This window comes from Triticum aestivum, chromosome 6B (assembly GCF_018294505.1).
Source record: "Triticum aestivum cultivar Chinese Spring chromosome 6B, IWGSC CS RefSeq v2.1, whole genome shotgun sequence".
NCBI lineage: Eukaryota > Viridiplantae > Streptophyta > Magnoliopsida > Poales > Poaceae > Triticum > Triticum aestivum.
In genome coordinates, this window is record NC_057810.1 from 328,867,034 (window position 1) to 328,893,192 (window position 26,159).

Consider the following 26,159-nt stretch of genomic DNA (forward strand, 5'->3'; position numbering starts at 1 on the left):
GGATACTTATTCTGAATGGTAGCTTGATTTATAGGACGGTAGTCTTGGACCAATCGGTTTGTCCCATCTTTCTTCTTGACAAAGAGAGAAGGTGCTCCCCAAGGAGAGCAACTTGGGCGAATGAAACCACTTCGAAGAGAATTATCGATTTCCTCCTTAAGCTCAAGGAGTTCATGCGGCGGCATCTTGTAGGGTCGCTTGGCTATAGGAGTGGTGCCTGGTTTCAAGTCGATGACGAATTCGACAGCTCTAGCAGGGGGAATCCCTGGGAGTTCTTCAGGAAAGACGTCTAAGAATTCACGCACGACGGGAATGTTTTCAATGCCCTCGAGAGGTGTAGCGTTCAATGCGTTTAAGGCATAAAGCCTGGCCTCGACATTCCGAACCAGATGAGCATCGTAGCTAATTATTTCATCAGAAGGGTGTAGCAGATGGACGGTCTTGGTGGCGCAAACGATAGAAGCGGTATGCGCCTTTAACCAATCCATTCCCAGAATGAGATCAATGCTACAGGACTTCAGTACGATGGGAGAGACAAGGAATTCCAGTCCTTCGATTTCTACAGGGACGTCGTTGCAAATCATGGAGGTTCGACATTGGCCCGCAGGGGTGTGCACTAATAGTGAAGCATTCATGTCCTCACATTTAATGTCGTGCAAGCATGCAAAATCTTCTGACATGAATGAATGCGATGCACCTGTATCGAATAAAACAGATGCTGGTACTGAATTTACGAGGAGTGTACCCATCACAGTAGCAGGCTGGTCTTGAGCTTCATTCAGATCAATGTGGTTGGCATGAACACGGCCATAAGACTTGGCAATGTTGTTGCGGGCCTGGTTGTTCCCACGGCCAGTTGCTGGAAGGGCCAGTTGATTCTGTCTCTGGTTGCATTCCCTAGCACGGTGCCCTGGTTGTCCGCACCTGAAGCACAACCCATTCTCGGGGGTAGGAACAGGAGCTTGGGGTGGTGGAGCTGGAAGCCTCGGCTGCCTAGTTGGAGCAGCCGGCAGACGAGGTGCAGCATAAGACTGCCTTGGGGCAGGTGCAGTTGGACGGTACATGCTGTTCGGGATCCATATCTTACGCTTCTGCGAGGGCGGGCCCGAAGATGAGCCCGTGTCACGGTTGCGCCTTTGAGAGCTCTGGTGTTCTTGCAGACCAGTCTCGACATTGATGGCCTTGTTCACCAAGGTGGCGAAATCGGCAAAGTCATGCACTAGAAGTGTGAGCTTGATGTCAGCTTGAAGGCCTTCACGGAACTTCTCCTGTCTGCGAGCATCAGTTGCAATGTCTTCTTCAGCATAGCGGGATAAGTCCAGAAACTCCCGCTGATAAGCTTCAACAGTCTTGTTGCCTTGGGTGAGGTTGCGAAACTCACGCTTCTTCCTGTCCATGATTCCCTGAGGAATGAAGCGGGCACGGAAGGCAGCCTGAAAGTCTGGCCAGGAGATGATTGTCCCAACTGGCAGAGTACGCCTATGGCTGTCCCACCATTGAGCTGCGGGTCCCTTCAGGAAGAAGGAAGCAAAAGTGACATAGCTGGCAGGGGCTACATCAGCAGACTCCATCTCATAGGTGATGTCACGGAGCCAGTCATCAGCATCCAGCGGCTGGGTTGAGCTGCGGTACACACTTGGGTTGAGGCGTATGAAATCCTGCAGAGTTGTTGTGTTTGGATGCTGGTTCATATTGGGGCGAGGAAACTGAGCCATCATGTTTTCCATGAACTGGCGATTCATCTCAAGCTGTTGGATCATACCAGCCATGTACTCAGGCGGTGGTGGGAAGTTGCCACCACGACCACGACCAGCTGGTCTAACCATCCTGCTAATATATAACAGGGGTAGTTCAGTATTGAGAATTTGCATAGACAAGAGTCATTCATGATGAAACATGCATAATGAAAGGAGCACGACAGATACCACATAGATAGTCGGCATAACTTACAAAAGGGGTCGGACATAGAGTTCAGTACATAGATTAAGTCATCATAGGCGGCACGCAGGCTCGCGAGTGCATCTAAGACTAATGAACAAGACTACATCAGTCCCAGGAGGTACTGTGAAGGTAGCTGTAACCTGACAGCTGGTAGTGAGGCAACGGATAGTCCTCCACGTCAGTGGCCTGGGGGCCGCGGATACTCTGGTGTAGAACCCGACGCTCAGGTGGCAGAAGAGGACCAAGTGCGGGAGAGTAGCCTCCCACCTCTGGCCATCCGACACCGTGGGGCATCACGGTCCTGGCTGGGTAGATCGCAGAACGCGGCAGCTGTCCAGACCGGACAAAGGGGTGCAACCGCGTCAGAGCCCTGTAAAGGTGCTGACGAGTGGTGTACAACTCGTGGCGAAGAGCTCTGTTAGCTCGGTCCAGCCCATCAGCATGCAGAACCAGGCGCTGATGGTGGAAAGGCTCTCGGGTGACGGTGGAGTAGGCGGCAGTGTAGTATCCCTCCGCACCAACGTCAGATGCGATAGGAATGTGCCTGAAAGGGGAAGTGTCCAATGCCTGATACTCTCCACGAAGACGTGTCAGAGCAGCATGAGCCGCATCGTGGACTGCCATCTCGATGGTCACTCCAACACCATGAGCGGTGTGCAGCACGGTAGTGGACTCATACTCCCGAGTGTAGAGGTGGACGATGGCACGGTACTGCTCCTGGTTAAAGTCCTGGTACTCCTCGTAGACGGTGTACTCAGGGTGCCAGCGATAACCCAGATAGGTCATCATATCAGCTAGCACAGCAGGTGATCCTGAGGCACCAATGGCCGCAGTGTGGCGCACGACCTGCCTCGTGGGTTCCATCTGAAAACAAAGATGTTTCAATGGAGTCAAATGACAACACGGGCACTATTCAAAATGCTATCCTACAGAATAACTATGTCTTATCCAACTTCGGGGTGAACGTGGTAACGGGATCCTAATGTTAGAGTTAGTAAATTCGTTTAACCCGAGTAGAAAAGAGTTCAGAGTCCCAGAGCAAAGGTCGAGGAGTAAAAGATCCTAGTACCACCCGATGGCGACGTGGGCCCGTAAGGCACACAACCAAGTTAGTAAAAGTTTTTGTAATGTCTAGACTCGACTTCGGCCAAGGAGTGTGGAAGGGGGATTCCTACAGGCAGTCGGCTCTGATACCAACTTGTGACGCCCCCGATTCAATCGTACACTAATCATGCACGCAAATGTGTACGATCAAGATCAGGGACTCACGGGAAGATATCACAACACAACTCTAAAAATAAAATAAGTCATACAAGCTTCATAATACAAGCCAGGGGCCTCGAGGGCTCGAATACAAGTGCTCGATCATAGACGAGTCAGCGGAAGCAACAATATCTGAGTACAGACATAAGTTAAACAAGTTTGCCTTAAGAAGGCTAGCACAAACTGGATACAGATCGAAAGAGGCGCAGGCCTCCTGCCTGGGATCCTCCTAACTACTCCTGGACGTCGTCAGCGGGCTGCACGTAGTAGTAGGCACCTCCGGTGTAGTAGGGGTCATCGTCGACGGTGGCGTCTGGCTCCTGGACTCCAGCCTCTGGTTGCGACAACCAGAAAGAAAGGAAAGGGGAAAAAGGGGGGAGAAAGCAACCGTGAGTACTCATCCAAAGTACTCGCAAGCAAGGAACTACACTACATATGCATGGGTATATGTGTAAGGAGGCCATATCAGTGGACTGAACTGCAGAATGCCAGAATAAGAGGGGGATAGCTAGTCTTATCGAAGACTACGCTTCTGGTCACCTTCTTCTTGCAACAGGTAGAAGAGAGTAGATTGGAGTCCTCCAAGTAGCATCTCATAGCATAATCCTACCCGGCGATCCCCTCCTCATATCCCTGAGGTAGAGCGACCACCGGTTGTATCTGGCACTTGGAAGGGTGTGTTTTATTAAGTATCCGGTTCTAGTTGTCATAAGGTCAAGGTACAACTCCAAGTCGTCCTGTTACCGAAGATCACGGCTATTCGAATAGATTAACTTCCCTGCAGGGGTGCACCACATAGCCCAACACGCTCGATCCCATTTGGCCGGACACACTTTTCTGGGTCATGCCCGGCCTCGGAAGATCAACACGTCGCAGCCCCACCTAGGCAAAACAGAGAGGCCAGCACGCCGGTCTAAACCTAAGCGCGCAGGGGTCTGGGCCCATCGCCCTGAGCACACCTGCACGTTGCGTGGGCGGCCGAAAGCAGACCTAGCCTAGTGGCGTTCCAGTCCAATTCGGCGCGCGCCGCTCCGTCGCTGACGTCTGAAGTGCTTCGGCTGATACCACGACGTCGGGATACCCATAACTACTCCCACGTAGATGGTTAGTGCGTATAGGCTCGTAGCCAGACTCAGATCAAATACCAAGATCTCGTTAAGCGTGTTAAGTGTCCGCGAACGCCGAACAGGGCCAGGCCCACCTCTCTCCTAGGCGGTCTCAACCTGCCCTGCCGCTCCGCCACAAAGATCCACACAGAGGGCCGTCGGGACAAAGGTCCTTTCAGCCCCCAATCCGTGAATCACTCGCGGGTACTCTTCGAGCTGACCCGACTTTAGTCGCCATCTGTGTAGTATGTAGTATGTATAGTATATACCCGTGATCACCTCCCAGGTGATCACGGCCCGATAGTATAGCAAGGCAGACTGACAAGAATGTAGGGCCAATGATGACAAACTAGCATCCTATACTAAGCATTTAGGATTGCAGGTAAGGTATCAACAGGTGTAGCATCAATGTCAGGCTATGCATCAGAATAGGTATAACAGAAAGCAGTAACATGCTACACTACTCTAATGCAAGCAGTATAGAGTAGAATAGGCGATATCTGGTGATCAAGGGGGGGGGCTTGCCTGGTTGCTCTGGCAAGAGAGAGGGGTCGTCAACTCCGTAGTCGAACTGGGCAGCAGCAGCGTCGGTCTCGTAGTCTACCGGAGAGAAGAGGGGGAAGAAACAATGAATACCAAGTAAACAGATGCATATCGATGCATGACATGTCAAGAAGCGATGCTAGGCGTGCCCTAACGTGGTATGAGGTGATACCGACGTAAGGGGGGAAACATCCGGGAAAGTATTCCCGGTGTTTCGCGTTTTCGGACAGATGGACCGGAGGGGGAAAGTTGCGTGTTCGATAGGTTAGGGGTGTGTGGCGGACGAACGGACTGCGTATCCGGATTCGTCTCGTCGTTCTGAGCAACTTTCATGTTGAAAATATTTTAATCCGAATTACGGATTAAAAGATATGATTTTTAAAAGATTTTAACAATTTTGGAATTTAATTATTTATTTAATTAATTCGAAAAAATGTATTTATGACGTCAGCATGATGTCATGCTGACGTCAGCAGTCAACAGGGGTTGACTGAGTCAACCCTGACATGTGGGTCCAGTGGGACCCACCTGTCATTCTCTATTTAAATTAATTAGGGTTTAGGTTAATCTAATTACAGTTTAATTAAACTTAACTAGTTAATTAATTTAATTAAACCGGATTAATTAACTTAATTAATTAATTAATTAATTAATAATTTTATTAAATCATTTAATTTTATTAATTATATTTATTGTTTTTATTTATTTATTATTCATTATTTATTTATTATTATTTTTATTTTATTATTATTATTTATTTATTTTTTTTCATTTTTTTTTCCGTTCTGGGGGTGGGGCCCCCTAGTCAGTGGCCCGGGGGCCTTAGCGGGCACAGGGCGGTGCGGGTGCGGGTGCGAGCCCGACTGGGCACTGGGCACCCGTGCCCGAGGGCACCGCAGCGAGGGCGCGAGGCCCAGCTGCGTCGGCGGCCTCGCCCGACAGCGGCAGGGGGCGGGGAGCAGGGAAGGCCCCGGACGGCGACGGCCCTGGCGGGCGCGGCCAGGAGCCGCGGGAAGGAGGCGGTGGTGGCCGGGCGGTGCGTCGGGGCGGGCGAAGCGAGGTCGGGGCGAGGTGATGGGGGTTCAGGGGAGGAGGAGGAGCGAGGGAGGCCGGTGGCCACGGCGAGGGACACGGCGCCGGCCAAGAATGGGCGCAGGGCGCTGGGCGGAGGCGTCGAGGCTCGGGGCGGCCGGCGTGGTACGGTGGTGCCCGTGCACGTGGCCGAGGCGACCAGGGGGGAAAGGGCGCGGCGGCCGCGGCAGGGGAGCCGCACGGGGAGCGGGGAGGGGCCGGGGGTGGGACGGCGGCGTGGCCGCGGGTGGCCGGAGCCGGGGCGGAGCCGGCGACGGGGCTCCGGGCGCGGCGTCGTTCGGGAGGGGGGAGAGGGGAGCGACGGGGGGGGGGAGAGCTCACGGGGGGGGGCGCGGGGTCTCTGAGGCGTGCTCGGAGACGGTCGGGGGAGACCGATGAGGAGGAGGGCGGGGAGGCGGCCGTCCGGCGTCGCAGATCCGGCGAGGTGGGGTCCGGTGACGAAGAGGGCGGCGGTGGTGGAGACGACGGCGTCCGAGGCGAGCGCGGCGACGGCGGTTCGGCGTCGATGAGGAAGCGAGGCGGAGGGCGACGGGGTCCTCAGGCGGGGGGGGGGGGGGCGCGAGGCCAGGGGGGCGAGAAGGCGACGGCGATCCGGGGCGGTGGCGAGGGCCTCCTCCCTCGATCCCGATCCAGGTCGGGGAGAGGGGGAGATATTTTGGGGGGGGGGGTTTGTGGGGGTGTCGGTGGAGTGGGCGGGGGTGGTGTAGTGGATAAGGTGGGGGGGGGAGTGGCCGGCTGGGCCCTGGTGGTGGCCCAGTTGGCCTGTGGTCAGCTGGGCCGAAGCCCAGGGGGTTTCTTTTCTCTTTTTTTTGTATTGTTTTTCTGTTTTCCTTTTATTTATTTTCTTTTATGTTTTTTTATTTATCTATAAACACTTAGGCATTTAATAAAAATTTGTTTGTTGCATCATAATTACCCTTGTAATATTCGTCAACCACCGAACAATTTTATTTTAAATTTTGAAAACTTTTATTGTTTTCATCAATTTGAATTTTGAATTTGAACGGTTTCGAATTATTTCGAGGATAGCAACAGTAATCGGGATGACGTGCCATGATTAGCGTGGGATTACTGTAGCAAGATTATCCGGGCGTTACAGGGAGGATGATGAGGACATCAATACAATTGTTACACCCACAGCCCCTGCTGCTATACATACTGGACCAATTACTAGAGCTCGTGCACGCCAACTAAATTACCAGGTACTTTCGTTTCTTGGTAATGATTCTAATGTTCATGAGAATATGATGCTGCCGAAATTGGATACATTTGTTTTGCTTACAAATGAAGGGCCTAGCTTGGAGAAGGATGAACATTGGAGCAAGAACAAGCATGGAGATGATGGCATGCATAAGGGGAACAAGAACGGAGTTACAAGTGATGATTTCAGGACTTTGAAGCCACCATAATGGGTGCATGAAGCCTTGGACGAAATATACAAGATGCCACTTCATAAATTTCGTCCCGAGGCTATTTTAGGTGCTGCGTCACCTTATTATTGGGCCAGGCCCATGTAATTTCGAAATACATAAGTATAGGCTATTTTTAGAGTCCGTATGTGTGGGGAAACAAGAGATAGGGTTGATTTCGGACCCCTCCACCAAGGGCCACGAAATTCCCCCCTCTTCCTCCATATATACAGCCCTTAGGGCATCGTTTAGACTTTGGGTTTTGTTTAGATTAAAAGTTCGCCATAGCTGCAACTTCGCGTACTTCGTTTGTGTTCAACGACCAGACAAAGGCGTCACAGAACCCCACCTTGATCAATAAAGCTTTCATCTTATATTCGCAATATCCAGATTGCAATCTCAGTTTCTTGCTTGTTCTTCGTTTGCTCGCAGGAAACAGACCCTCGTGGTCAGGTTGATCGTGCTCCGGCGTGGTCAATAACCTCTCGGAGTTGGTTTAGCGATTGCTAAGGCGCGACGTCCTCGCACGTTTGTAGTCGGATCGTCAAAGTCGACTTCCACCAAAGCGAAATCCATCATCTCATCGAAAGACGGGACACCTCTACCTCTATCACATGCCCTATCAACTACCTCACTCTCTCTTTGTGGTGGTAGCTCGCTCCCTCCCTCCCTCTAGGTAGGTGCACTCAATGTCACATATAGTGGAGCCACTCAAATTACTGAAGTGGTGGTGGTGGTGGCCTCGAAATCATGATCCTTGAGTTGCTCCTTAGTCGTAGTCGTCACTGTTGGGGAACGTAGTAATTTCAAAAAAATTCCTACATACACGCAAGATCATGGTGATGGCATAGCAACGAGAGGGGAGAGTGTTGTCCACGTACCCTCGTAGACCGTAAGCGGAAGCATTATGACAACGCGGTTGATGTAGTCGTACGTCTTCATGATCCGACCGATCCAAGTACCGAACGTACGGCACCTCCGAGTTCAGCACACATTCAGCTCGATGACGATCCCCGGGCTCCGATCCAGCAAAGCTTCGGGGATGAGTTCCGTCAGCACGATGGCGTGGTGACGATGATGATGCTCCACCGGCGCAGGGCTTCGCCTAAACTCTGCGACGATATGACCGAGGTGGAATATGGTGGAGGGGGGCACCGCACACGGCTAAGGAACGATCCGTAGATCAACTTGTGTGTTATGGGGTGCCCCCCTGCCCCCGTATATAAAGGAGGGAGGGGAAGGTGCGGCCGGCCCCCTTGGGGTGCGCCTGGAGGAGTCCTACTCCCACCGGGAGTAGGACTCCCCCCTCTTGCCTTGGTGGAGAAGGAAAGGGGGGAGGGGAAAGAGGAAAGGGGGGCGCCCCCCCCCCTTCCTTGTCCTATTCGGACTAGGGGGGGAGGGGGCGCACGGCCAGCCCTGGCTGGCCCTCCTCTTCTCCCTCATGGCCCACTAAGGCCCATTAACCCCCGGGAGGGTTCCGGTAAGCCCCCGGTGTTCCGGTAAAATCCCGATTTCACCCAAAAACTTTCCGATGTCCAAACATAGGCTTCCAATATATCAATCTTTATGTCTCGACCATTTCGAGACTCCTCGTCATGTCTCTGATCTCATTCGGGACTCCGAACTCCTTCGGTACATCAAAACTCATAAACTCATAATATAACTGTCATCGTAACGTTAAGCGTGCGGACCCTACGGGTTCGAGAACTATGTAGACATGACCTAGAACTATTCTCGGTCAATAACCAATAGCGGAACCTGGATGCCCATATTGGTTCCTACATATTCTACGAAGATCTTTATCGGTCAAACCGCATAACAACATACATTGTTCCCTTTGTCATCGGTATGTTACTTGCCCGAGATTTGATCGTCGGTATCCAATACCTAGTTCAATCTCGTTACCGACAAGTCTCTTTACTCGTTCCGTAATGCATCATTCCGTAACCAACTCATTTGGTCACATTGCTTGCAAGGCTTATAAAGATGTGCATTATCGAGAGGGCCCAGAGATACCTCTCCGACAATCGGAGTGACAAAACCTAATCTCGAAATATGTCAACTCAACATGTACCTTCGGAGACACCTGTAGTACTCCTTTATAATCACCCAGTTACGTTGTGACGTTTGGTAGTACCCAAAGTGTTCCTCCGGTAAACGGGAGTTGCATAATTCTCATAGTTACAGGAACATGTATAAGTCATGAAGAAAGCAATAGCAACATACTAAACAATCAAGTTCTAGGCTAACGAAATGGGTCATGTCAATCACATTATTCTCCTAATGATGTGATCCCATTAATCAAATGACAACTCTTTTGTCCATGGCTAGGAAACATAACCATCTTTGATAAACAAGCTAGTCAAGTAGAGGCATACTAGTGACACTATGTTTGTCCATGTATTCTCACATGTATTATGTTTCCGGTTAATACAATTCTAGCATGAATAATAAACATTTATCATGAAATAAGGAAATAAATAATAACTTTATTATTGCCTCTAGGGCATATTTCCTTCAGTCACCGCGCTGTCTTGAAAAAGAGTCGTGGTATACTCGGCGTCGTCAATGCCACAAGAGGGATGGTGGTGAAGTTGAACTTTGGAGCGTCATCTTGGAGCTCGTCGGGCTTGGACTTCTCGGTGGTACTAGCCTCATGCTCGCCGTCGTGGAGCATGGTCGTCGCGAAGTGTTCTTGGAGTCGAGTAGACTTGGACTTCTTGAGTTCTTGCTCCGCCTTGAGAGCACCAAAGTACATGTCATTGAGGAACTCGCAGTTGTTGGTGAAGAGAGTCTTGGCGATGTTGTTGTTCAATCCCATCGTGAAGTAGAACTTCATCCAAATGGGGTCGTCTACACTAGCGCGTCACAAGGCTTTCTTCATGTTCTTCAAGTACTCGTCGAAGGTCTTGGATCCTTGTATGGTGTTCTCCAATTGGCGTCGAAGATGTTCCTTGTAGGTGGAATGCACAAATTCTTGTTGCATCGCTTTCTTCATCTTGGGCCACCTCATGTTGAAGCTCTTCGAATGTGTGTGAAGCCACCATGTCGATGCGTAGTCATGGAAGGTACTTGTGGAGCACTTCACTTGATCTTCAGAGGGGACTTGGCGTAGCTTCAGGTAGTCTTTCATCTTGTGCTCCCACTCGAGGTAGTCTTCGACGTCATGAGACCCAAAGAATGGAACCCCAAGCTTGTGGAAGTGGTGTACTTGAGATTGTGGAGTAGGAGAAGATGTCGTACGTCCGAAGGCAAAGATGCCCTGAAGTCACTTGGCAAAGACGCCAATGTTGTTGAAGAAGCCGCAACCTTGGGGTCAATGGTGCTATTCTGTATGGCCTGTGCGCACGGGGTGTAGGAGGTCGTGTGCACGAGGTCCTATGGGCACGGGGGCCGCAGTCCCGTGTGCACAGGGTTGGCAGAGAAGCGAACGCACTCTTTGGAAGGGTGCTCTTCCATTCTTGTGGTACGCCCTTGATGGCCTTGAGCTTCGTGGTCTTGTTGGTGTTGATGTTGTGGTGTACTTGAGCGTCTTCTCGAAGATGATGAAGACCACTTGTGGTTGTTGAAGAGGACGCTGAGCTCCTCCACATGCTTGTCCATCTTGGCATTGATGAGGTTCTTCATGGCATCAAACTCGTCGTCGTGGTTGTAGACCCGAGATGATGTGCTTTGCCTATCCATCACAAGACTTGAGCAAAGGTGAGTAGGAAATGAGATAAACAATAACAAGCTTATTTTTCCCAAAGTTGAGGATATATCTCGTGTCACTCGATGTGAAATGAAAGAATAGCGGAATTGGTACCATACTAGTTCACTCACACCTATAAAGTAAAGCTTATCGAGTGGCTTGGTTAGCACAAGTGGCACAAATTCATGCAAATTGAAGTCCAAGATATGTAGATGTTGAAATAAATCCAAAGGACTCAAAATGCAAAGCAAGTGATCACAAATATAGAGGAGGAAATAAAGAAACACACTCGGTGGGATAATGGGGCTTGTGCAACTATAGGGATGAGCAATACAAAATTTCCTAATGAATACTAAGCTCGTGTTACACAAACAGTAGGACATCACTAGCTTGATTGTACACCTGGACCAGATTCACCACTTGGCTCCATCCTATATGTATGCAAGATGAACGTTTCCTATTCCATGTATCCTCATGCACAACTATCTCTTTTGATGCTCAACTCTCTTTTGCTTATAAGCTTATGATCATTCTTTTCTTGCTTAAACATTTCTTCTTTTTTTTAATCTTTTTTGCTCTTCTCTTCATTTCCTCTATGCTTATTGAGACTCAACCACAAACATGAGATAAGTATCGCAATATATGCATGGGAGCAAGCAATTGCACTATATGATATTTCCAATGATGCAACAATATTATATTATATCACTAAGGTGCACAAGTTTTCGCAAAACCCAACAATACTCATATAGCTAGTCTCAATAGGTATGCAGGTATGCGCAAAGATGGTGAGGCTATCAAGATGTAATGGCAAGGAAGAAGTTTATGAAGGAATGGATACCTTCGTCACACTTAACCTTTCATGAAGTTGGGGGTAACCGGCCTTGCTTCCGGTTGAAGATGGTATCAAAGGATGGATGGTCATCGTCGATGTGGAAGCTGGTGGTGTATGTAGTCGATGGAGAGATACAAGTCACCGGTGCTCGATGAAGATGCAAACGTTCCTAAGTAACGAAACACCTTAGAAGACTCAAATCACAACTCAAACAACCACAAATGCAATAGGAACCAAAATGGGTTAGTTTGCGGAAGTTCTATGTGGTGGTATGAAAGTTATGGTGGAAAGCCTATGCAAGGATGCAAAAATGCACAAAATTTGATGGAGTCAAATGGTGGTAAAACCAAGATGAGCAGCTCGGGCACGTCGCTACCTTTCCAACGAGCCAAAGAACACCCAAATCGAAGCTCGAAAGTGGGAGATATGACCGAAACGGTGGAACAATGCTGGCTGATTCTGGGAGGGCCGTGCGCAAGGGGTCTTAGGACCGTGGACATGGGGTCCCGTGTGCATGCTACAAGGACGTGGGCACAGGGGTCCAAGAACTTTTCGGGAGCCCGTGGACACGGGGGTGGCGGAAATTTTGCGATTTTGAAGTCAAAATTGAATGGGGAAAGAAAAATTAGGCTATGGCGACAGAATAGAAGGTAGATCTACTTGCTAAACACTAGATCGATGGATTGAAATCAACAAAAACTCACAAGGAACGATAAATCAAAAAAAAATTGGTATGGCCGTTTTTGTGGGGAGCTTCCGAAATCGGGCAAGAACAAGCAAAATTAGGCTAGAAAATGCTGTGGAAGACTCCAAATTCATGATCAACCTTGCTCATGATACCAAGATATTGTAGGGTGGAGACCCTAAGTGGATATCTTTCATGGATTGGAGGGGGATCCGAAGAATGCGAAGAACATGAAGAACAAGAGGAGAAATCACAAGAGGAACACTCAAGAACAAGTCCAGTCACACATCCACTAGACTCACAAACACATGAGATTCACAAGGTACAAGAACAATCAAAGGGAAACAAGATACATGGTAAAGTTTATGATGAGGACATGACTACCTTGGATATGACAAAAAATATTGCATATATGCATATTTGTCAGGTGATTTCTAGTGCAAACTATTCAATAATCTATTTATGTTATCCAGAACAAAAATACTTCACACACTTTTGTGTTTTATCTAATTGCAGGTGTATGGGACATTTGTACAATCCACATATGAAGATAAGGAAGAAAGAGATGTTTATTTGCTGTCCAAAAAGTTCTCTCACGTCACTTTTGGCCCAAGAGAAGATAGAGTCCAAGTCTCTCACGTTCTGAATTCAGATTCGGAGTGCACAGACATACCTGACTCAAAACGCACACAAGTTTTTCATACGGACTCCGAATTGGGTGATTCTTTTTTTGTTGGAAACTAGATTTCGTGCACTTTCCAACCCAATTGGAATCACCTTCAAATTCGTCCGGAGCGTTGAGTTGTGGACGAAACAATCTGATGCTGCAGCAGAATCCGAGTCAAACTACAAGTCCAAAGGTGTTACGTCACCTCCACGTGGGCCCATGAGCCTTGTACGACCTAGGGTTAGTTTTAGGCTGCCTTGGGACGTCCTCCCACCTCCTTGGCCGCCACCCCTTGCTCCTATATAAGTAGATCCATCTAGTAGCTTTTCCTGGGGATTTGTTTAGTTAAAAGTTAGCCATTGCAACTTCGTGTACTTCGTTTGTGTCCAACGACCAGACCAAGACCGCTTATGGATCCCCACCATTATCAATACCTCATATATATTTGCAATATTCAGATTGCTTTATCATATTCTTGCTCGTTCTTCGATTGCTTGCAGGAATAGACCTTCGTGGTCAGGCTGATCGTGCTTCCGGCATCGTCAGTAACCTCAGGAGATTGGTTTAGCGATTGCTAAGGCGCAACGTCGTGCACGTTTGTAGTCGGATCGTCAAAGTCGTCTCCACCAAATCGATAGTTATCATCTCATCGAAAGATCGGGACACCCTCGCCTCTATCAAGTGGTATCAGTTTTCAGGTTGCTCGGTGAGAATTTCCAGTTTTTCTTAGATTAGATTTATTTTCTTACCTATTGTCCAAGAAAAAGCCACAAAAAAAGTTAGATCTGTTCATCCTTTATCCAAGCCAGTCTGAGCCTTTCCAATTTTCTATTCATTGCTTGCATAGTTGAATTATCGGTTGCATCGTCGTGTCAGTTGCTGGTCTTAGTGTCTAGTTCCTTTAGAGTTTCGAGTTCTGTTCACATTAGTCACGCCGCCACTGCATCATTATCCCTTCCGCCGTCCACCATGCCATCTATTAATTTCCACCATGTGCTACGCACTGTTCATTGTCATAATCATAGTTGAGGTCATTCACATCTTCGCCTGATCCAATCTGCATCTTATCTAGTTTGTCTTGGAAAGAGGGGGAAAAAAAAGAGAGAGAAAAAAAAAAGAGAAAAAAGGAAAGAAAAAAAAAGAAAAAGAGAGAGAAGAAAAAGAAAAAAAAAGCGTGAGAAAAAAAAGAGAGAAGAAAAAAAAATTGGATCTATCTAGAATGAATCTCGTACCTGAATTCGGATTGGAATCTGTTTTGCGCACTGTTCAGTAAAACAGGTGTATCTTCCTCATACGAAGTCCGTTTTGGCTCCGTGAGTACTCAAATTGAAGCTAGCGACGAGCCGCATCTAAATAGTTGCAGAAGCTAGTTCAATATTTGACACCTCAAAATCGGCTTCTAAATAGGTCTTTTTGCTCTCCGAAGTTCATAAACACAGCTTGTTCCAATTTTTCAGGCCAGTTTTAGAATTCTTTGACTCCTCATATCAACTTGGAATTGAGTGATTCTTTTTGCATTGGAAAGCTTGAGTTAATAGCATTCTTTGAAAGAATTTATCAGAAAATTGTCTTAAACTTTTCAAGAGGAAAGTTGGAGAGAGAGTTGTTGTATATCCTGCTTAGCAGTTGTTTTTCATCATTATCTTCACTGCGTTGTGATATTCACTTATATCTTGCTGTCAAGAGCTACTTAGTATCCTTCATTGATGCTAGTTGTGCTACGCCGTGACCTCATTAGTGTTCTAGGCTCGCGTCTCTAGTACGGTCTAGCCTAGGACCAACACAGTACCGTCGTTGAGCGTTTATTCAACATTGCATCTTTGAATTGATTATTGCTAATCTTTTGCTACCATATATAGCCAACCCAGCTCCACATATTTCTACACCGTGTATACGTACGCTCCCCTGGCAATCGCTTTACTCAATATTCGGAGTTACTTGACACCGCTGGTTGCCGATCACCGCCTGCTGCATGGTAAGAACTTGTAAGACATTGATATTTGCTTTACTGTGAGCGTTTTACCACCACATCCTAGTAGTTATAGGAACATTATTTTTGGGTTTTGTTTCTTGTTCTACTAATCATGACAGGATCCAGAGTCAATTCATGGGCTTTGTCGATCGCGGGAGACGTGCCACCACCTTTGCAAATACCACAACCGTCACGAGAGGTGCACAAACATCCAAATGCACATGATCAGGTTAATGTATCTATACCACCATTTAATGGCCGTTTTAAACCTGCTTTATATATTGAATGGGAGTTTGACATAAAAAATATATTTGCTTCCCATAATTTCGATGAACATAAAAAGGTTAAGGTTGCGGTTGGTTCTTTCACTGGTTATGCTTTGGTTTGGTGGAGTGAATATTGTCGGTTACATCCTGATTATATACCTACTACTTGGGATGATTTGAAACTTGCCATGCGACATACTTTCGTCCCTGCTTATTATACTCGTGACATGATTAAGAAGTTGCAACACTTAAAACAAGGTAGTGAAACTGTAACAAAATATTATGATGATTTACAAACTACCTTGTTGCATTCCTCTTTAGAAGAAAGTGAAGATGATTTTATGGATAGATTTTGGGGAGGATTAAACCGTGATATTCAAGAGATACTAATTCATGAAGAGTGTTATCCTATGGACCATTTGTTTCATCTTGCTTGCAAAGCTGAACAGGAAATAAAACGACGTGTTGGCCACGAGGAGAACAAGCGCACGGTGCACATTCCAAGAGTTGATATGATTGTTCCTTCAACTACTAGGCATACTATGACAACCACATCCATTGTTGTCAGGACTACATCACCTCCACCATGTGACACATCACCCTCGAGAGTGGCTACATCATCTGAGTTGATCATAAGAGGTAATGACAAAGGTACTGATCTTCCATCTCTACATGAGAATGATGAATGCCTTGTCAATTTGAATGCACCATCTGATGAGCTACCCACTACTTTGATCACACCACCTATTTTAGAGGACTACGTTGATAATTTGACTTTGCCATGTGATCAAACAACTGAAATACCAACAATTTTGAGTGCACCCATTGAATTAACTATTGATGCAAAAGAACCAATGTATAATCATTTTGATATGACCTCTAATCTTGGTGATGATTCTGTGTTGAATGACTTATTGCATGTTTGCTTATTTAAGCATGTTGTAGCATGTAAATTTGATGCAAGTAAGGTTTATTCACCAATGTTGGGATGGTTTAATGATGAACATTGTCAATCTTTTGAAATAAATAAGAGCTTCACTTATATGTGCAAACTGAGTTGCAATATTTTCATGACTTCTACTTCTTGTGCTAATTTTTTGGCTTTAGATTTTATGAACTATGCAAGTTACTCATCTATTCATGTGTCATATATGCAAAAATCAAGGGAAGTAAAAATGGATGACATATACATATACAACATGTACACCTTGTCTCTTTTGTTAGCCACATTTCAGATTAAGCAACGCCGAGGACGGCTTTATTTTCAAGAAGGGGAGGATGATGAGGACATGACTACCTTGGATATGACAAAAAATATTGCATATATGCATATTTGTCAGGTGATTTCTAGTGCAAACTATTCAATAATCTATTTATGTTATCCAGAACAAAAATACTTCACACACTTTTGTGTTTTATCTAATTGCAGGTGTATGGGACATTTGTACAATCCACATATGAAGATAAGGAAGAAAGAGATGTTTATTTGCTGTTCAAAAAGTTCTCTCACGTCACTTTTGGCCCAAGAGAAGATAGAGTCCAAGTCTCTCACGTTCTGAATTCAGATTCGGAATGCACAGACATACCTGATTCAAAACGCACACAAGTTTTTCATACGGACTCCGAATTGGGTGATTCTTTTTTTGTTGGAAACTAGATTTCGTGCACTTTCCAACCCAATTGGAATCACCTTCAAATTCGTCCGGAGCGTTGAGTTGTGGACGAAACAATATGATGCTGCAGCAGAATCCGAGTCAAACTACAAGTCCAAAGGTGTTACGTCACCTCCACGTGGGCCCATGAGCCTTGTACGACCTAGGGTTAGTTTTAGGCTGCCTTGGGACGTCCTCCCACCTCCTTGGCCGCCACCCCTTGCTCCTATATAAGTAGATCCATCTAGTAGCTTTTCCTGGGGATTTGTTTAGTTAAAAGTTAGCCATTGCAACTTCGTGTACTTCGTTTGTGTCCAACGACCAGACCAAGACCGCTTATGGATCCCCACCATTATCAATACCTCATATATATTTGCAATATTCAGATTGCTTTATCATATTCTTGCTCGTTCTTCGATTGCTTGCAGGAATAGACCTTCGTGGTCAGGCTGATCGTGCTTCCGGCATCGTCAGTAACCTCAGGAGATTGGTTTAGCGATTGCTAAGGCGCAACGTCGTGCACGTTTGTAGTCGGATCGTCAAAGTCGTCTCCACCAAATCGATAGTTATCATCTCATCGAAAGATCGGGACACCCTCGCCTCTATCAGTTTATCCCAAATCTATGAAGGATATGAGGTCATGATGATCTAGATAGATCCTTCCCTCAAGGGGGTCTTGAATCCCTAGGGATCTTCTCTCTCTCAAGAGGAATCCCGCAAGGGGAGGTACATGAGCTAAGCTCTAATGTCTAGATCTATTCTTAGCTTCATCTAAATGGAGGAGATGGAGGAGTATATATAGCCCTAGGGGATGAAGGGGGTAAGTAGAGGCGTAGTGGGCATTACATGGGCAAAGCCCGCAGTTGCACACAGGCAGCCCCGTGCGCATGGGGTATCCAGGTGGCCAGCGACTTAGCCCGTGCACATGGGCTTGTACTGTGGGCACGGGGGTCCCGTGTGCATGGGGTTGCGCGCCTTCACTTCCAGAAGGTTTATGGGTGGCCCGTGGGTACGGGGTTCGGTAGGCCCATGCGCACGGGGTCGCCTGGGAGCTGCAGCCTTCTTCTTGGTGGCTGCCTCCTTCCTTGTGGCCTTGGGGTTCTTCCGTGTACGTGTAGATATTGTTACGAATGTGTGTTTTTGCGGTACTGTATCTACAAGACCCTCCATAGGAACCAGACCCCTGTCTGGGATTCCCAGGCTAATCATCGAAGCCCATGTGGAACTACAAGTGAGACTGAAGTCTCCTCTTCAAAAACATAAATTAAGCAAACGTGGGTACAATTGTACTCAGCAAGACATACATCATAACTAGCTACATATGCATCAGTATCAACAATGGGGTGGTGGAGTTTAACTACACCAAGCCAGCTTTGACTCGACGGTTATTCTGAACTATGACTACCAACAATTTCTTTGAGGTAAGAAAGCGCACATGATTCCACATAGTCACCGTATCAATACACCACTATGGGTCTGCTCCGTTTCCCTATGAGAACGCCATCCATAACACTCATGCTTGTCTTGCACATTTTGTAGTATCCACTTTAAGTTATCTATAAACCATATAAGTTTTCCAAGTAGTCCATATCCGAGGATGCGGCTATCTAAATAGATCATTAACCATGCAGGGGTGTATTCTTCACACACACTCTCACCACTTACCACCATATACACATCATGTATCTCGGCAACCTTCAAGCGGAGGCCTGGCGAGGTGGTCGGCCATGACCTGACTAACCACACAAGATTCTAGTCTAGCTTTGTCCTCTATTTGAGGTTGTATCCACAAGGGAAGTTCGGTCGAGGTTTCTATCACGACCTCAAATGATGTGAGCAGGGTTCCCAAGTCCACCTTAAGAGATGTTACTATGCTTGGTACACCGTGCCATGGTGCCTACCATAACAAAGCCTACCACTCCGGTCAGCGCAAAGTATGCCCCCAACACATCCTACAAACACCAGAAACTAGTTGCAACTCCTGGACAAAGATCAAGGAGATTAATAAATCGAGAGCGGTCATATTTCAGGGCTCCATGTGTGGTAGCAACTGTTTTGGATCACAAACACAAAACTCAGTTGCTAAGGACGGTTTTAATGAGACAACCCACCATGTATTCCTACATGACCTCTCATCGCTACCTTTACCAGAACATGTTCACACACTTAGCTCTCAACAGTAGGACATGTTCACCACCATTCCAATCCATCCAAGCTGAATCACACATGACACAACTCTAAGCATAGCAAGCATAGCAGGCAGGCATGAATGAGTAGGCACATCATGGCTCAAACAATTCCTACTCATGCTAGTAGGCTTTACTAAATACTATGGCAAAGATAGGTCATGCAGAGGAATGGGTTCAACTATCACCACATGTAATAGTTGAATCGTTGTTGTCCTAATGTATTAAAATAGAGCAAGAGCGAGAGACTGGGATAGTATCGAAATGCTCAATGGGGTTTTGCTTACCTGGCACTTCTAAAGATAGTATAGCTCTTCATCGGTGTCGACTATCACAATGTTCGAATTGTTGGAAATATGCGCTAGAGGCAATAATAAAATTGTTATTATCATATTTCCCGTTCATGATAAATGTTTATAATTCATGCTAGAATTGTAATGATGGGAAACTTAAATACATGTGTGAATACATAAACCACACAGTGTCCCTAGTGAGCCTCTACTAGGCTAGCTTGTTCATCAAAGATGGTTATGGTTTGCTAACCATAGACATGAGTTGTCATTTGATAACGGGATCATATCATTAGGAGAATGATGTGATGGACATACCCAATCGTAAGCTTAGCATCCGATCGTTTAGTTATTTGCTATAGCTTTCTTCATGTCAAGTATTAGTTCCTTGGACCATGAGATCATGCCACTCTCGGATAGCGGAGGAATACTTTGTGTGCTATCAAACGTCACTTCGTAACTAGGTGACCATAAAGGTGCTCCACAGGTGATAGAGGCAGAGGTGTCCCGTCTTTCGATGAGATGATGGATTTCGCTTTGGTGGAAGTCGACTTTGACGATCCGACTACGAACGTGCAAGGACGTCGCGCCTTAGCAATCGCTAAACCAACTCCGAGAGGTTATTGACCACGCCGGAGCACGATCAACCTGACCACGAGGGTCTGTTTCCTGCGAGCAAACGAAGAACAAGCAAGAAACTGAGATTGCAATCTGGATATTGCGAATATAAGATGAAAGCTTTATTGATCAAGGTGGGGTTTTGTGACGCCTTTGTCTGGTCGTTGAACACAAACGAAGTACGCGAAGTTGCAGCTATGGCGAACTTTTAATCTAAACAAAACCCAAAGTCTAAACGATGCCCTAAGGACTGTATATATGGAGGAAGAGGGGGGAATTTCGTGGCACTTGGTGGAGGGGTCCGAAATCAACCCTATCTCTTGTTTCCCCACACATACGGACTCTAAAAATAGCCTATACTTATGTACTTCGAAATTACATGGGCCTGGCCCAATAATAAGGTGATGCAGCACCTAAAATAGCCTCGGGACGAAATTTATGAAGTGGCATCTTGTATATTTCGTCCAAGGCTTCATGCACCCATTATGGTGGCTTCAAAGTCCTGAAATCATCACTTGTAACTCCGTTCTTGTTCCCCTTGCGCATGCCATCATCTCCATGCTTGTTCTTGCTCCAATGTTCATCCTTCTCCAAGCTAGGCCCTTCATTTGTAAGCAAAACAAATGTATCCAATTTAGGCAGCATCATATTCTCATGAACATTAGAATCATTACCAAGAAACGAAAGTACCTGGTAATTTAGTTGGCGTGCACGGGCTCTAGTAATTGGTCCAGTATGTATAGCAGCAGGGGCTGTGGGTGTAACAATTGTATTGATGTCCTCATCATCCTCCCCTTCTTGAAATGAAGTCGTCCTCGACGGAAGTTCATCTTCCTCACCCAAATAAGGCTTCAAATCTGCAATGTTAAAAGTGGGACTAACCCCAAAATCTGCAGGCAGCTCAAGTTTATATGCATTATCATTTATTTTCTCTAACACCTTAAAGGGACCATCAGCACGTGGCATTAGCTTTGATTTGCGCAAATCAGGAAATCTATCCTTACGCAAATGTAACCAAACAAGATCTCCAGGTGCAAACACAACATGTTTTCTACCCTTATCTCCAGCAAGTTTATATTTAGCATTCATACGCTCAATGTTTTCCTTAGTTAACTCATGCATTTTTAAAATCAATTCAGCACGTTGTTTAGCATCAAAATTAACCTTCTCCGAAGATGGAAGAGGCAACAAATCAATAGGTGCACGAGGTAGGAAACCATACACAACTTCAAAAGGGCACATCTTAGTAGTAGAATGCAATGAACGATTATAAGCAAATTCAATATGAGGCAAGCATTCCTCCCATATTTTCTTATTATTCTTCAAAACAGCCCTAAGCATAGTAGACAACGTTCTATTGACTACTTCAGTTTGTCCATCAGTTTGGGGGTGACAAGTAGTACTAAAAAGCAGTTTAGTCCCCAACTTAGCCCATAAACATCTCCAAAAGTGGCTAAGAAATTTAGTATCACGATCTGAAACAATAGTATTTGGCACACCATGCAAGCGAATAATTTCACGAAAGAACAAATCAGCAACATTAACAGCATCATCGCTTTTATGACATGGTATAAAGTGTGCCATTTTCGAGAATCTATCCACGACAACAAATATGCTATCCCTCCCCTTCTTTGTTCGAGGTAAACCTAAAACAAAGTCCATAGATATATCCTCCCAAGGAACACTAGGTACAGGCAAAGGCATATATAAACCATGAGGATTGAGTCGTGACTTAGCTTTTTGACATGTAGTGCATCGAGCAATAAAACGCTCAACATCCCGTCTCATCTTTGGCCAAAAGAAATGTGTAGCAAGTACGTCCTCCGTCTTCTTCACGCCAAAGTGTCCCATTAATCCTCCTCCATGCGCCTCCTGCAACAACAAAAGACGAACGGAGCTAGCTGGAATGCATAGCTTGTTAGCACGAAACACAAATCCATCGTTAACGACAAACTTGTTCCACATTCTTCCTTCTTTACAATTCTACATTACATCTTTAAAATCAGCATCATGCACATATTGATCTTTGATGGTCTCTAAACCAAATATTTTGAAGTCAAGTTGTGAAAGCATAGTATAGCGACGAGACAATGCATCAGCAATAACATTTTCTTTTCCCTTCTTGTGTTTAATGACATAAGGGAAAGTCTCAATGAATTCAACCCATTTAGCATGTCTACGATTCAGTTTAGCTTGACTTTTAATATGTTTCAAAGATTCATGATCAGAATGTATAACAAATTCTTTGGGCCATAAATAATGTTGCCATGTTTCTAAAGTCCGAACAAGAGCATATAATTCTTTATCATAAGTAGAATAATTCAGACTAGGCCCACTCAATTTTTCAGAAAAGTATGCAACAGGTTTGCCATCTTGTAATAACACACCTCCTAATCCAATTCCACTAGCATCACATTCAAGCTCAAAAGTCTTATTAAAATCAGGAAGTTGGAGTAAAGGAGCATGTGTCAACTTATCTTTCAATACCGTGAAGGCTTCTTCCTGTGCGGTACCCCAAACAAAAGGCACATCCTTCTTTGTAAGCTCGTTGAGAGGTGCAGCAATGGTGCTGAAATCTCTCACAAAACGCCTATAGAATCCAGCGAGGCCAAGAAAACTCCTCACTTGTGTGACCGTTTTGGGCTGCGGCCAACTCTCAATAGCTTCAATCTTGGCTTTGTCAACTTCAATTCCCTGTGGAGTAACAACATAGCCAAGAAAAGATACTCGGTCGGTGCAAAAGGTGCACTTCCCAAGGTTACCAAACAAACGTGCATCACGTAGAGCAATAAAAACAGCACGTAAATGTTCCAAATGTTCTTCCAAAGATCTGCTATAAATCAATATGTCATCAAAGTAAACTACCACAAATCGTCCAATGAAAGCACGTAAAACTTCGTTCATTAATCTCATGAAAGTACTAGGTGCATTAGTTAACCCAAAAGGCATGACTAACCACTCATATAATCCAAACTTAGTTTTAAATGCTGTTTTCCATTCATCTCCCAATTTCATACGAATTTGATGGTAGCCACTACGCAAATCAACTTTGGAGAATATTGTAGAGCCACTCAATTCATCAAGCATATCATCTAGCCTAGGAATAGGATGACGATAACGAATAGTAATATTATTAATGCCTCTACAATCAACACACATACGTGATGTACCATCCTTTTTCGGCACTAGAATAATAGGAACAGCACAAGGACTAAGGGATTCGCGTATATAACCTTTGTCGAGAAGCTCTTGTACTTGACGCATAATCTCCTTCGTCTCCTCTGGATTGGTACGGTATGGTGCACGGTTTGGCAGTGAAGCACCGGGAATTAAGTCAATCTGATGCTCAATCCCTCGAATAGGCGGTAATCCCGGTGGCACGTCTTGTGGAAAAACGTCAGCGAACTCCTGCAAAATGTTAGTGACAGCAGGAGGCAAAGAGGAAGGCACGTCCTCGAATGAAAATAATGCCTCTTTGCACACAAAAGCATAGCAAACAGATTTGCTGAAATCTAGCTCATCAATATCAGATTTGGTGGCAAATAAACATGCACTTTTTAATTTAATTTCAGAAGCAACACTAGATGGTTTATTATTAGGCTTCATTTGTTGCTCAAATTCTTTTGCCACAATCTGATTTTCACTCTTATTCTTCTCCTGTTGTGCTTTATTAGCTCTATTAATATCATCTTTCAAAATGGAATCAGGAGTCATAGGAAGCAAAGTAATATTTTTATCCTTATGAACAAGAGTATAGTGATTGTTTCTACCATGGTGTACAGAATTTTTATCAAATTGCCATGGTCTACCAAGTAATAAGGAACATGCTTGCATAGGTACCACATCACAATCAACATAATCAGCATATGTAGAGATACTAAAATGCACACGAACAGTACGTGTTACCTTAACCTTGCCGCTGTTGTTGAACCATTGGATGTAGTAAGGATGTGGATGTGGTCTTGTGGTGAGAGAAAGCTTCTCCACCATCTCCATGCTAGCCAAATTGTTGCAGCTCCCTCCGTCTATTATGACGCGCACAGAACGTTCCTTCACAACTCCCTTGGTATGGAACAAATTGTACCTCTGATTTTGCTCAGCTTGTGTGACCTGCACACTCAAAACACGTTGAGAAACTAAACATTCATACCTGTCAGCGTCTTCAGGAGCCATGTATTGCGTCTCATGATCAGAATCATCTCCACCATGTTCTTCACGTGTAATAAGAGCCAAAGTCTCCTCATCATAGTCACTAGCGGACTCATATCCACCATCCGCGGTAGCAATCATCACATGCGGAGATTTGCATTCTCTCGCATAATGACCTCCTCCCTTACAACGACGACAAATAATATCACTTGTGTGCCCTGTTGATGCCATGGAAGAAGAAGAACGCTGTGCAGGCCCCGCAGGTGCGCTCTTGGCAGATAATGGTGGTTGTGCCTGTTTTCTTGTATCACGGCTGGAGGTGGCACCGGATGGAGGTGCTGGTGCAGTTGAAGTAGAAGATGCACGTGGCGTCCATGATGAAGGTCGGCCTGCAGAAAAGTTAGTTCGCCCCAATGCTTGTCGATCCTGCACTTCACGTTCAGCTTTACAAGCAAGATGGAATAAACGAGTGATATTAGTATACTCCTTATAGTCTAGAATGGTCTGAATCTCTCTATTTAATCCACCCAGAAAACGTGCAAGCATAGCTTCATTCTCCTCAACAATACCACATCTAATCATGCCAGTTTGTAATTCCTGATAATATTCTTCTACAGATTTTTTCCTTGTCTTAAACGCTGCAATTTTTGAAGCAATTCACGTTGATAATATGGTGGAACCCAACGCGTACGCATAGCAGTTTTCAAAGCAGCCCAAGTAGTTGGAATAGGATATAATCTACAATGTTCAGACCACCATACACATGCAAAACTAGTGAAAGCACAAACAGCAGCAGCAACTCGTCTCTCCTCAGGATATTGTAAACATGTAAATTGTTGTTCAGTTTCTAACTCCCAAGTAAGATATATATCAGGAACATATCTACCCTCAAATGGTGGAATATTCAATTTCAGTTTAGGAATATGGACATCATCTCGTACCTGAGGTGGTGGTGCAGGCCTACCATTACGAATATATACCTGAGGTCGACCTGCTGGTGGTGGTACAGGTGGCTGCACGTAGTGTTGATTTTGATCAACCTCATCCTCATAATCTCCCACATAATCATCCTCCTCCACATCAGCAGCAGGAGCCATAGAAGTATCAACAGCAGCACCAACAGTTTGGCCAAATGCAAGAGGAACACGGCTTGCTCGGCGGAGGTCTGCTTCGCGACATGGAGGTAGTCGTTGTTGTTGTTGTTGGAGAGGTGCGTTAGGTGCAGCGGGTGGTGGTGGTGGAAGACGCGCGAGCAATTCATTAAACTTGTTATCGAGCTTTGTTTCGAACGTCTTCTCAAGGCCAGTGATCTTCTCCATGGCCTCTTCAAAATTGTTCAGCACATCTTGCACCTGTTCAGTCATCATTTGCTGAAACTTATCATGAAGCTCCTTGTTCGATAAATTCTCCCAGTCAATCTCGTCGGCTTGTGATCCTGGCATGGTTAGCAGCAATAGAAACACACAAGAATATGATCCTACAGACTACGAACAAGTGGTGGTGGTGGGTGTCACAAATCCGTCAAGCAAATCTCAAATTCTTACCAGTTCTTACCCAGCAGTAGGCGGTGATCGGCAACCGTTGTAGTCAAAAACTCTCAAAGCTTGGATAGAGCGATTACCAGGGAGAGTCAAACGCACGACGTAGATGTATGTGGAGCTGGGAAGGCTTATAATATGGTAGCAAAAAGGGTCAGCAATAATCAATTCAGAGATGCAAAGTTGAATAAACGCTCAACGACGGTACTGTGCTGGTCCTAGGCTAGACTGTGCTAGAGACGCGAGCCTAGAACAC